Raw genomic sequence first — 14199 nt, 5'->3', positions numbered from 1 at the left:
TGCTGCCTGCAAAATGTTTTAACACTGCCCCCACCAGGACAGGTTCATTGAACAAAGTCAGCGGAAAACTGAGTACACACATCCAACCTGAAATGCATTTGATAGGTGGCTCAAAATAATTTTTGTTTTAGTTTTTATGTTTTGTTTTGAAGAGCAACTTCGCTTATTAAACTCAATTGGAAAACATAACTTGATAAAATGTTATAACTTCTTTGAAATCTATTTGGCGAAATCTAGATTATTCAACAACGATTCGGAAAACAATAAAATAGCATTACTCACAAAGGCTTCAAACTTACTTACCATCTCACAAAGTCTCTAAATTCACAATCAAATCAACTGAATTAGGCTCACAACTTAAGATTCATCTTGTCATTCTCATACTCTTAATCATTTTCTATCATAACCTAATTCGATGAGTACTCTTAACGATAGCTCGAGTATTATAAGTAAATCTTTTCCCAATCCATAGTTTTCGCCACAAGGTTAAAACTCAACATATAATTATTCATAACTCAATATGGTACTCATGGGCACAACATTGCTATAGTAATATGATTTTCTCCATAAAGTTCTCATAATAATTCATATGCAGATACAGAAATTCATAAGACATTTATAACTCAATGCGAAAACACACAACTTAATCTCAACATAATAGCTAACTCAATCACAACATATTAGCTTACTGTTGGGGAAAGTGAACACGAATAGAGAGGGGTTATTCAACCAACTGTCTCTATTTGGTGGGGGTCGTCACCCTCCTGATAAGCATACGCTTGCAAGACTTAACTAGGACATGTCCCTAATTACGGGTCTATCCCGCCTCTACGAGTCTACTTTTGTAGCACTCGCTCTACGGCCAAGCCGCTTTAACGGGTCTATCCCGCCGGACTACGGGTCTATCCCGCCTCTACGAGCCTACTTTTGTAGCACTCGCTCTACGGCCAAGCCGCTTTAACGGGTCTATCCCGCCGGACTACGGGTTTATCCCGCCTCTACGAGCCTACTTTTGTAGCACTCGCTCTACGGCCAAGCCGCTTTAACGGGTCTATCCCGCCGGACTACGGGTCTACTTTTGTAGCACTCACTTTAAATGATTTTCATCACCGACGCATGTGAGCAATATGCAACACATACACGGCTACTTTCCCCAATTTAATATTTTATACGCAAAAGACCGTTTTGCCCCCGATGAGCAAGCCCCTCTTTTTCTTATTCTCCTCTTCGTGTCATGGTTTGGAGGTTGCCAAGATTATTATGATCAATGCCACCTCTTACTCCCATTATAACGTGTCAATCATCAATGTAAAGCTATGCTATATATATTATTGACATCTTTTCCATTAAGCAAACATCATACTCCGTATATGAGTTTTATTTCATCACACCATCAATTGAAAAGGTGGAGAAAACTCCAACTCTCACATTACCTTTCTTCTCTAAATTGGTTTCTGCTGTCGCTTCTGTTTGTTTCATTTACTCTAACATGCATTCAGTTTTGGCCCATGGTTCCTTCCTAAGAGTTGTAGCCCTTGAAAAACTAATCAGTTTAGCCTAAAAAATCACTCAATTTGGATCCGTATTCTAGGAGATATTCCCTTCTGAAACTGGCTGCTGCTGTTGCGTTCTATCCCGGTTATTGTTATTGTTTGCGGCTGTTCCTTTTGTCAATCTCGGTATTCTTTGATGTCTTGTATTCTGGTTGCTCCTACTCTTGATTGATTTAGAATCTTGATGCTTTGAAGTACCAAATCAGATATTTGCAAGGTATAGAACTTCAAGCCTAATGTATTACTGTTTTTCTTTAGTTAATTTTTGATAGTTTCAGCCTAAATCAATTTGCTAATTAATTTAAAGATTTGTATTCATAAAATCATATTTTCTCATTTTTCAAAGAAGGGATTTTGATAATATTTTCCAATAGAAAATTATTGTTATGCTAAATAATATTACTATAGAGTTTATTGGAATCCGTATTTAAATTAGTAATAGTGGGTGATCAATTCCTTATATTTTTGTGAGGTGGTATATGGAGATTACTTAAGGAGATTAATTCAAGAAGGTGAATCAAGTATATGATTATATCTTGGAGGTTATATATTTTTGTTCTTGAGTTCATTAAGGAAATGATCAGCATTCGAGGTAACTTTTATGTTCAGCAAAATTACTTTGTGCCCGTGTGTGTTTGAAATTTATTCTTTATTTTATATGATCATATATCCATGGCCATGAATATCATGATTTGCATTTATATTGGATGATTGTTTAATTTGATTGATATTGTGAAATTGTTTGTGGAATTGTTCGGAAATAATTTGTATGTTGAAATAGATTTTGAAATGATATTGTAAACTAAACATATGATTCTTATTTGTTTTGCTGGCATTGGATTATGAACGGATATGGAAAAGTGGGCAAGTTACAGGCGGAGGAAATATACTGAAATTAAAACTAAGACCGGAACGTTCGAATTCGTGTGATAATTTATGTTCTATGATAAGTTACGTTTGTGTCCAAAGCCTGTTCTTGCCACTGATTTGTGAAGGGAATGATCAATGCAAGCTATACGTTTTCTAATACAACAAAAGTTTATTTCCGAACAATTGCAAAACTGTGTTTTGAAAACTCTTTGAATAAATGGTTTGAAATAAAAACGTTTTGACGGGCTGAAGTAAAGGTTACGAGTTTTCCACTCATTTTGGAATTTTTGTTTTTCTATGTCTTCTCTTTGTAGCAGGTTGTGTGGAAGCTCGGGTGTGATTTAAATGGAGCTTGATTGTATTTAAGGATTTGTAAATTGTGTGTTATAAACCAAGGTTGTATTCATGTGTGAGATAATTTCTGAATTGTTTGTAAATTTGAATGTGAATTAAAGGTTTATATTTATTTTAAGGATTAATCATTCAAGGTTATATAAGGTTATTTTGTGGGCCCATAACCCACAGGTCCAGGATCGAGTTTAAGATTAAGGTTCATTATTTTGCCGCTGCGTGTTAAAGGTTAATTGTGATCATTTAAGGATTAAGTGTTCTTTATTAACAGCTTGAGAGAGCGGGCTGTTACAAATCTCAAGATCGCAAGATTGGGATTGTCCTCCCATAAATCGGGATGAGATGTTAAAAGTTTTACAAGGCCACTCGGAGAGCTATAAACTGTAAAATGCATGGCCGTGCTCAGATGAATCATAGGTTATGATTATCTGTTTATTTAATCAGTTGAACTCTGAAACCGAGAAACACCTCTGGACATAATAAGGATGACAACTCTTACCTTATGTTCAAGAGCTAGCATCGAGCGACAAAGGAATTAGGAAATGCACACTTGTCCCTAAGGACAAGTGGGAGACTGAAGGAAATAATGCCCTTCGTCCAAGTATGCATGTAATGTTAAGTCTAATAAATGCGGTTCAGTATTAATTAACAAGTTAATAATTCAGTGAGATCAAGTGAGCTGAATGCCTAGCTAGAGGCCGCTTCAGTTCAAGTGGAATTAATGATATTAATCCACAGCTTACTCTTCACTGAACCCGTAGGGTCACGCAAATAGTACGTAAACGAATCAAGTATTTAATGGCATTAAATACTCCATCTATGGATATTCGGAATCGACGGATCTTGGTTTCAGTGGAAGCTGAGATCGTCACAAGCAAGAAATGAATACTCCGGAAACGATGATATTGCCGGAAACGGAAATATGGATCGTATCGGAAATATAAATATTATCCAAGTCGTAGATGTTGCCGGAAACGGAAACATGGTACGTATCGGAAAATATTATCGGAAATGAAAATATTGCCGGAATCGGAAATATTGCCTGAAACGGAAATATTGTCAGAATCGGAAAATATTATCGGAATCGGAAAGTAATTCCGGAAACGGAAATATTAAATATTTGTTTAAAACGGAAATTAATTCCGGAATCGGAAATATTAAATATTGTTCGTATCGGAAATGAATTCCGGAATCGGGAATTTAATCGGAAGCGCATCGTACGAATTAGCATCGGGCGAGGCTTGCTAGACGAAGGCCCAGCACGAAGCCAGGCCCGCGCCCAGCAAGCCAAGCGCCCAACACAAAGCTGCCAGAGCCTCGCCAGGCCTAGCAAGGCCATGGCGCGCGCGCGGGCTGATGCTCGTGGGCTGCGAGCAGCGCCTGCTCATGTGGGCCGTAAGGCCTGCGCGGGTTTGTGCGATGCTCGTGGTCGTGCAACGCTTGTGTTCGTTACGAATCCTAAAAGATAAATGAATTGATTTAGAGTTCTACTAGGATTCTAAGTTAATTAATTCGTATCCTAGTAGGATTACAAATCCTTTTCCATAACTCTATAAATAGGTGCCTAGGGTCATAATTTATAGATACAATTGAAGTATTCAAAGGTAAGATTTTCAAGAAAAATCAGTCACTCTCTTGCCCCTGTTTAGCCGAAATCTATACTACCTTAAGGGCGATTCTAGTTGGTCAAGCTTAAGGCGGATCCGGACGTGCTGTGGACTATCTACGGAGGGACGACACTTGGAGTCCTAAAGACTTGTTCTTGTTCGGTTCGGGCGCAGCTAGGGAGGGCACGCTACAAAGTGTATGCATCTAAATTATGCTAAATGATTATGTGTAAATAATATGTTTCCTCGCATTATGGTTTTTCCGCATGATTTATGTTTTGTCATATGTATCATAACCTAACAGTGGTATTACGAGCCTCTTATTATTTTCATAATCTAAATTGCATGAACATGGTTAAATTGCACAAATCTGCAAGGAATTAAAAGGGGTGATTAATTTTCGTAATTGTTAATTAATTGCATATTGCGTTTATTTAATTATATGTACGCAGTTTTTCGGCAGAATATTCGTTACTCAGCCAAATCGAGTGATTTTTGTGTCAATTCCGCATGTAAAAGACATTCTAAAATTTTGACAAAATTAGTATTTTTCCCCGAAACCCAGAATTCCCAAATTCGAAGCCAAACTATGACTTTTCGGAGGTTTTAGTTTTTCGAACGCAAAAGTTTGTAAATTTAAGATGTTAAATTGAATATTTGCGATTCTTGTTGATAAATCTTGAATCTTTGATTGACCTACAGTATATGTTTAACAAGTTTCAATGCCTAGGCTTGTTAATTATACAACCTAATTTGTAATTATGATTAATTTGTGGAAATTCGAATAATTTAGAATTGATTTGATTTTCATAATTAATTAATAATTTAATTAGGTACCCATGATTAAAAACCAGCATAAAAATTGTTAATTTATGTTAAATTTTAAATTTTTATCACCTAGATTTGAATCCATGTTAATCGGAAATTAATTGATTAATAATATTTTCGATTTTTCTCCCTAAAATTATGAAATTAATATGATTTATTACTTTGTCATTAATTTTGAAATAAAAGTTTTAATTTTTGTGAAATTCGCTCATAAAACTTGGAAGCACAAAGCAATGGACGCTACGTGTTACCCTTAAGGGGTGTTGTATAATGCGGGCATGCGACAACGAGCAAGGGAGCTCGTCGCCCATGCGGTACAATGCAGCGAGCAAGGGCCATGGCACACGAGCACAAGGCAGCACGCTGCCCTTGTGTTGAGTGCTTTGCGCAGCGTGGGCGAGTAGGCAAGGGCGAAGAGCCAAGGCGCAAGCCTGCGAGCAGACGCGTGTAGGCAGCAAGCGTGTTGCGCCACAGCGCGCGCTGCCACCCCCAGCGAAGCAAGCAGACGCGAAGCAAGCTGGGGCGACGAGTGAGCGGGCTGCGCGCAGCGTGGCCTGGGCTTGCTGCGTTGCGTGTGGCCTGCTTGCGTGGTGCTGGACGATCGGTCGAGGGGCGTTAAGCCTCGTGCACTCGATGGCGCTTGGGTGCAAGCCAAAGCGCCTCGTCGTGTTACGATTGATGCGTTTTGAATTTAATTTGAGATTTTCAGTTCGGGAATTTATTTTAATTAATAAATTATTTAAATTGTTTTCTCGGATTTTAATTTTGAATATTATAATTATTATAAATTTTATTTATACTAATTATGTTACTAAAATTAAACCTTGAATTAATTTAAATTCATTTAATTCAACTCAAAAATAAATTAAATAAAATGGATTCAATTATAAATTTATATGAGCTTTAAATTTTAATTGAATTTGTATGTTTCCGGTTAGACTAGAAATACATTTTTATGTTTAAAATTAGTAAAGCATATGAATTTATTGGTTTAAGTGGTAGCCTTTTTAGTCATAAAATTTTGATTAGGTCTACAAATCCTTTAAGGTTAAACAACTTGATTAGAATTAATAAGGACTGAATAATTTGTAGATTATTGGTGCCCTTGATTAATTGCTGCAAATATTTATGTGATGCATACAACGTGTATTCACTAACCAGCTATGTGGGCCATTCATGATAATGAATGGATGAATGGTTTATATTGTATATGTACTGTTTTGCAGGTTATGGAGTGACTAGTATGGCCCAAATAGGATAGAAAATATGGTCTGTGTACCATTAATTTGAATGTAATTGGTCTAATGCACCAAATTTGTTTTTCAATTTAAATATGGTATGCGTACCATCAAATAGTTGTAATTAGTTTAATTATAGCTTATCCTATTTGAAGAAAATGGTGCCTCCCACGGTGAAATTCAAGACGAAGTTTTCAATCCATTTTCAAGATGGACTTTGAAGTTGAAGCTTCAAGATGAAGTCGGGCCATACTAGATCACATTTATCTTATGCATGCTTTAAGTTATTTATTGCTTTAAATATGTCTTAATTATGCATGAGATTGTGGCTTGATTATGTTGCATGATTAAGGATTTTAGTTCACTTAAAATCTAACCAACATAGTAAGAGCCTTAAGTTCCAAACTTAAAAATTGAGTTAAAAGGTGCCATGCCAAAATAACACTTACTTGGATATCCTTTACATCGATCTTAGTAATAGCTTTCCTCCATAGCGAGGTGTTACTTATCGATTCTAAAGGGGTAAGGTACACAAATAATTGTGAGTACATGTTAGTTTTGGTGAAACTCAACGATATAAGTAAGGAGTCCTTTTATGTCGTGCCAAAATCGATAGGTTTACCTAACAAGTTCTTAGACGTACCTATCAACCAAGAGTAGTTTTTAGACTATTAGCAAAAGGCTTTTGCTTACCTAAAATGTTTTAGAAATGAGTCAAAATACATAATGCGCTTAATTCTTCAATGGTTTTAGGGTCTTTGAATCATTTTATTCACACCTGCCGGAACAATAAAATCGAATAAAATGCCAATAACTTGTTTAAATTGCATGATTGCTTTAAATTTCAAGTTATTATTCATGATAAATGTTTAGACTCTGCATGATTCAATGTATGTTTTAATTATTGTTTCATAATTAAATATCTTTCACTGCAGTAAACCCTTTTAGAAAGGTAACAGTAAATTTTCTCGATTGGTAGTGAATCCAAGAACGATTCACGGCAATGAGAGAAAATGAGCAATTTTAAATGTACGTTTCTTTTAGCGACTTTTATGGTTGTTTTCAAGTATGAAAATCGAATGGCAAACCGATTGGTGCTTGTGAATTCAAAATACAATGTAGTTTTGAGATCATAAAGCATTGAGTTTAAACGCTCAGCTTTACCAATGGTTAACAACCAAATATCTTTGTCCATTAAATTCTCGAATGAGTCTAGTCCCTAGATATTCGAATAGATCGATGCTTAGAGAACTTTAGAAGCTTCTGGTAAGATCATCTAGTTGAAATAGAATATTCAACATAAATTAAATAGAAATAACCTTGTTGGAGTGACATTGGACATGTCCAACAAAGTATAAAAGTCAACACTAGAGAATTCAATTCTTAAGGGTATAAGAAAGGGTACAAGAAATAGGAAAACAAGGAACAAGTGAAAGGAATTTACAATTCGGTTTCTACCTAAAAGTTAATGTTTAAAGAGAAGTGACCTAGCAATCAAACTTCCTTGGTATCATATACCGCTTGAGGTTCTTACTTCGGTAATAACTCAAACAATGGAAGCTAGGCTACACTAATGACCTACAAGTGGGAAATGAAGAATGGCAATGCTGCATTAGTTGTAGGGTCATCTAGTTTATTTTTAGTCCTTTCAAAGGCTGGAACTTAATGGCTATTTTGTTCCACAATCAGCATACCTAAATTTTTATTTTCAAACACAGAAAGACTCACATTTAGAAGAACAAAAACAATGTTTGTTTGTTTATTTGAATGAAATGGTCATTTACGGGTTGAGTCAATATGCTTGATTAAAACAAACAACTCTTTAACAATAAAAACTTTACTAGGTTCAAATCAAACCCTTGATTTGAGTTTCACTAATCTTTGGCATTGTTGCTTAGACCATATCAACAAGTTAACATTCATAAGCTCTATTTTGATGGACTTTTGAAAGTTGATTGATTTCTAGATCATTTCAAGACAAGCTAGTCTTACTTGTTGAAAGTAACAAAAGATATGAACTATTGTTAGAACGCCTAGACAATAGAGTTCAAAGCTAAAGAAAGATTTTATGACTTTATTATTTCACATAGATTTGAGTGAATATAGGTTTATTTACTCAAAGAGATATAAGTTTGAATCTGTTTGGCTAGTTCAAAGATTCAGAAGTATAAAATCCACTTCGCAAGAAATCATAAAGATCTAGGATAGATCATGTTAATGATTACTTGAGACCAAAAATGATCATCAATGATTGTGTGTTCACAATCTAGCTCCATAAGATATGACATATCTAAGTTGGAATGATCAAAGTCAATTAGTACTTGATTCGATCAATGATGAATCATAAAGACTTTTCCTATAATTTCTAAAACAAAATGCTCAACTACCACCAAACTAAACCAAATTCGTCAAAGCTATTGAAAAGTAATTTCAAAATATCTTTTCAATAATTATATATCTAGAGAGTTGCTAAACTCAGTGGGAGCTTAGTGTTTGTCATTCGACAAACTATGGCCCAAGTATAGATATATGTTTCATTGTGATTTATTCAAATGAGACACAAGGGTATTGTTTCTACCACGAATTTTTGAGAACATAATGTTTGTTTGCTCGAAATAATGTCCTTTTGGAGATTCGTTTCCAAAATGACAAGTGGGAGAAAATAGACCTCGAAAGTCTTTGAGGCGAACAACAAACATAAACGGACATTCCAGAGGCTTTTCGAAGTGCTTCAGAAAATCCGAACTTATTCTTTAAGGACTTTAGAAGTGGCTTTAAAAAATAGACATCTCTTAGAAAACTTTACTAGTGCTTCAAGGAGAACAGAATATTCAAAGGAATTTCAAGTGTCTATTGATATTCTATTGTTTGATGTTCTATACCCAAGTAGGCATGGAGTTCAAGTCACTGAAACTATGAGATTCTTCTATTAGATAGTGAAAAACCTACAACTTGCTGTCAAACTATTATCATGTAGATTAATGAGTTTGTGACTTGTAAGAAAGCTGTGACGAAACCCAGATTCCCTAAAATGGTTAGAGGCTATATATAGACTCAAATGTTTTAGATGGTTAAAGGCCATAAAACATAATCAATGTTTTGATGACAAAATTGATATTTTGTTGATTTGCAAGAATAGTTTCACACCTATTGGTTGCAAGTTTGTTTTAAGGATAAAAACCATCAAACATAGAATTGTGTTCACACACAAAGCTATATTAGTTGCTAAAGGTTACAAGCAAATTCATGGCATGGATTGTGTTGAAACCTCATGCATAATCATAATGCTCAAGTCTATAATTCAAGCAATGATTGCATATTGATACATATGGCAATTGGATAACAAAACGTATTCCTCAATCAAATGTTGGAATAAACTATGTTCATGACATGTCATAGGATTTGTGGATCCAAATAAATACTTGAAAAGGAAAGCTAGCTTATGAAATCTGAGCATGGATTTAAGCAAGCAATTGGGAATTGGAACTGTATTTTAGTGAAGCTAATAAGTATTTTAGTTTCATAAAATGTACATGATTCTTATATATATATATAAGAAGTTTAGTGGGAGTACATGAAACTTAAATGGTCCTATGTGTATCACACACATATCTCTCCATTGTGAGATAACATTCAGAGGCTAATGACTTAGATTTGAAAATTATTCATCAATGATGGACTAAGGCGAAACTTAGTTCATACTGGGTACTAAGCTCTATTGACAAAGATCTTAGAATATTATTTTGGATTAAGTAATGGCATTTACTAAATCAAACACGAAATAGTCCATTGGAGATATTCGACCCATGTGAATAAATCCAAGTAACGAATGTTTGAACTATGTATAAGAATTTACTAAGTTAAACATCAAAGGATCTAAATGAGATTCCTAACCTATATTATATGTCAAAGAATTTAGCTGGATTCAATATCTACTGAAATTGAATGAGCTAAAGTTACATGAATAAAATTCAATTAGGAATTATTCTGCAAAAGAATTTATCATGTATGATATAATATGAGGATCGCCAAAAACGTACCGTATGGCTTTAGGCATGACGACCACATACCAATCTCTATTGATCTAAGTAAAGATCAACTAGATTGAGATCAAGAAAAACTTATGGTACTTGAAAAGGTACACAGGATTAGTTCTTGATTCAAGGAAATAAAGATATGCTAAATATTGATGCTACACGCATAAACACTGGCAAAGGATCAAGCAAGATCCCTTTGGAGTTAACCATTGGCAAGAACGAGCAATATGCATTGTGTTTTGAAATGGCAACATGGATTGGAGACCATGAGTTATTGCGTGGGAAATTAAATATTAATTTCTATGTTCTAAGATACAACTGGAAAGTCTTCCACATATCTGTGAACTGCTTGGATAAGTAAATCCAAACAAAGCATCACTAGCAACCTAAATAGTTGAAGTAAAAGTACTTATTGCCTAAGAAGCAATAAAACAGAGTTGTTTATGTTAAAGAGTTCTTCACTGAACTTAGTAGATCACATGTCTGCTGACTTGATAGTTCTTCATTGCAAAATGCGTAGAACCACTATTGTAGCTAGAAAGACTAGATCACAAAATAAACATACTCAAAAGATCTTATCATCCTATCTCAAAGAACATTCGATGAAAAGGATATTAAGATTGGAAAAGCATGATAACTAAACCTATGCAACAAGTGAGAAACAACACTCACATTGTGGCACTTGAAATCAAGCATAGCTTTGAATTCCATGAACTGTTTTAAAGATGGGTTTGAGGCCCATGGTTGTAAAACATTGGGGTTAAACATTTATCATATATGAAATGTATTTTCATATTCCATTTAATCTTGGTTTAGTATTAAATGATGAGTCCCTTCAATTTGACGATATATTCAAGATAGACTGTCAGGACCAGTCCTGTGACTAAGAAATTTCTATCAAGTGAACTTGAATGTCAAAAGTTGTAATTGGTCCCTGGTCGGAGTTTTCTATAAAATTGGACGCATAGAAAACGTTAGACGACTGGAATGCAAGATGACTAGTAGTTCTGTTTCTTGAACTATGTGGACATGGCAATGTCGTAATCATTTGCATAGATACTTACTTTGGGAAGACTAGTATCGGAGAGACCTATGAAACTTTACTGTAAGAGATGAAAATCAGTCATAAGTGAATTTCATTAAAATTATTAGACACTAAATCCTCGATACATGAGTGATTTGAGATTACTTGTTTGAGAACTGCTTACTTTGACGTTGACCAACCGTCGCACCGTAAAAGGAGGCTATAAAGGCAACGCTCAGGTAATCACCTATCAAATGAAGTCTAATCTCAAGATCGCAAGATTGGGATTGTCCTCCCATAAATTGGGATGAGATGCTAAAAGTTGTACAAGGCCACTCGGAGAGCTAGAAACTGTAAAATGCATGGCCGTGCTCAGATGAATCATAGGTTATGATTATCTGTTTATTTAATCAGTTGAACTCTGAAACCGAGAAACACCTCTGGACATAATAAGGATGACAACTCTTACCTTATGTTCAAGAGCTAGCATCGAGCGACAAAGGAATTAGGAAATGCACATTTGTCCCTAAGGACAAGTGGGAGACTGAAGGAAATAATGCCCTTGGTCCAAGTATGCATTTAATGTTAAGTCTAATAAATGCGGTTCAGTATTAATTAACAAGTTAATAATTCAGTGAGATCAAGTGAGCTGAATGCCTAGCTAGAGGCCGCTTCAGTTCAAGTGGAATTAATGATATTAATCAACATCTAACTCTTGACTGAACCCGTAGGGTCACACAAATAGTACGTAAAGGAATCAAGTATTTAATGGCATTAAATACTCCATCTATGGATATTCGGAATCGACGGATCTTGGTTTTAGTGGGAGCTGAGATCGTCACAAACAAGAAATGAATACTCCGGAAACGATGATATTGCCGGAAACGGAAATATGGATCGTATCGGAAATATAAATATTATCCAAGTCGTAGATGTTGCCAGAAACGGAAACATGGTATGTATCGGAAAATATAATCGGAAATGAAAATATTGCCGGAATCGGAAATATTGCCTGACACGGAAATATTGTCAGAATCGGAAAATATTATCGGAATCGGAAAATAATTCCGGAAACGGAAATATTAAATATTTGTTCGAAACGGAAATTAATTCCGGAATCGGAAATATTAAATATTGTTCGTATCGGAAATGAATTCCGGAATCGCGAATTTAATCGGAAGCGCATCGTACGAATTATCATTGGACGAGGCTTGCTAGACGAAGGCCCAGCACGAAGCCAGGCCCGCGCCCAACAAGCCAAGCGCACAACACAAAGCTGCCAGAGCTTCGCCAGGCCCAGATAGGCCATGGCGCGCGCGGGGGATGATGCTCGTGGGCTGCGACCAGCGCCTGCTCATGTGGGTCGTAAGGCCTGCGCGGGTTTGTGCGACGCTCGTGGTCGTGCAACGCTTGTGTTCGTTACGAATCCTAAAGCTAATGGAATTCGTAATATGATTAAATCCTAATCCTAAAAGATAAATTAATTGATTTAGAGTTCTACTAGGATTCTAAGTTAATTAATTCGTATCCTAGTAGGATTACAAATCCTCTTCCATAACTCTATAAATAGGTGCCTAGGGTCACAATTTATAGATAAAATTGAAGTATTCAAAGGTAAGATTTTCAAAAAATATCAGTCACTCTCTTTCCCCTATTTAGCCGAAATCTATACTACCTTAAGGGCGATTCTAGTTGGTCAAGCTTAAGGCGGATCCGGACGTGCTGTGGACTATCTACGGAGGGACGACACTTGGAGTCCTAAAGACTTGTTCTTGTTCGGTTCGGGCGCAGCTAGGGAGGGCACGCTACAAAGTGTATGCATCTAAATTATGCTAAATGATTATGTGTAAATAATATGTTTCTGGCACTATGGTTTTTCCGCATGATTTATGTTTTGTCATATGTATCATAACCTAACAGTGGTATCACGAGCCTCTTATTATTTTCATAATCTAAATTGCATAAACATGGTTAAATTTCACAAATCTGCAAGGAATTAAAAGGGGTGATTAATTTTCGTAATTGTTAATTAATTGCATATTGCGTTTATTTAATTATATGTACGCAGTTTTTCGGCAGAATATTCGTTACTCAGCCAAATCGAGTGATTTTTGTGTCAATTCCGCATGTAAAAGTCATTCTAAAATTCTGACAAAATTAGTATTTTTCGCCGAAACCCAGAATTCCCAAATTCGAAGCCTAACTATGACTTTACGGAGGTTTTAGTTTTTCGAACGCAAAAGTTTGTAAATTTAAGATGTTAAATTGAATATTCCTTATTGATAAATCTTGAATCTTTGATTGACCTACAGTATATGTTTAACAAGTTTGAATGCCTAGGCTTGTTAATTATACAACCTAATTTGTAATTATGATTAATTTGTTGAAATTCGAAACCACCATAAAAATTGTTAATTTATGTTAAATTTTAAATTTTTATGACCTAGATTTGAATCCATGTTAATCGGAAATTAATTGATTAATAAAATTTTCGATTTTTCGCCCTAAAATTATGAAATTAATATGATTTATTAATTTGTCATTAATTTTGAAATAAAAGTTTTAATTTTTGTGAAATTCGCTCATAAAACTTGCACGCACAAAGCAGTGGACGCTACGTGTTACGCGCAGCGAAGCAAGCAGACGCGAAGCAAGCTGGCGCGAGGAGCGGGCTGCGCGCAGCATGGCCTG

At 35.4% G+C, this 14199-nt stretch overlaps 1 long non-coding RNA gene across 1 annotated transcript; it reads left to right on the top strand.

Annotated features, from left to right (window-relative positions):
- Positions 1–1370: 1370 nt before the first annotated feature.
- Positions 1371–2889, top strand: LOC130460957 (uncharacterized). The gene is made up of 2 exons (XR_008921202.1): positions 1371–2145; positions 2741–2889. It is a non-coding gene; the product is annotated as an uncharacterized lncRNA (long non-coding RNA).
- The last annotated feature ends 11310 nt before the right edge of the window (positions 2890–14199 follow it).

Source organism: Spinacia oleracea, chromosome 5 (assembly GCF_020520425.1).
Source record: "Spinacia oleracea cultivar Varoflay chromosome 5, BTI_SOV_V1, whole genome shotgun sequence".
Classification (NCBI taxonomy): Eukaryota; Viridiplantae; Streptophyta; class Magnoliopsida; order Caryophyllales; family Amaranthaceae; genus Spinacia; species Spinacia oleracea.
Note: the sequence above shows the minus strand (reverse complement) of the source record. Positions and strands in the feature narration are given on the sequence as shown.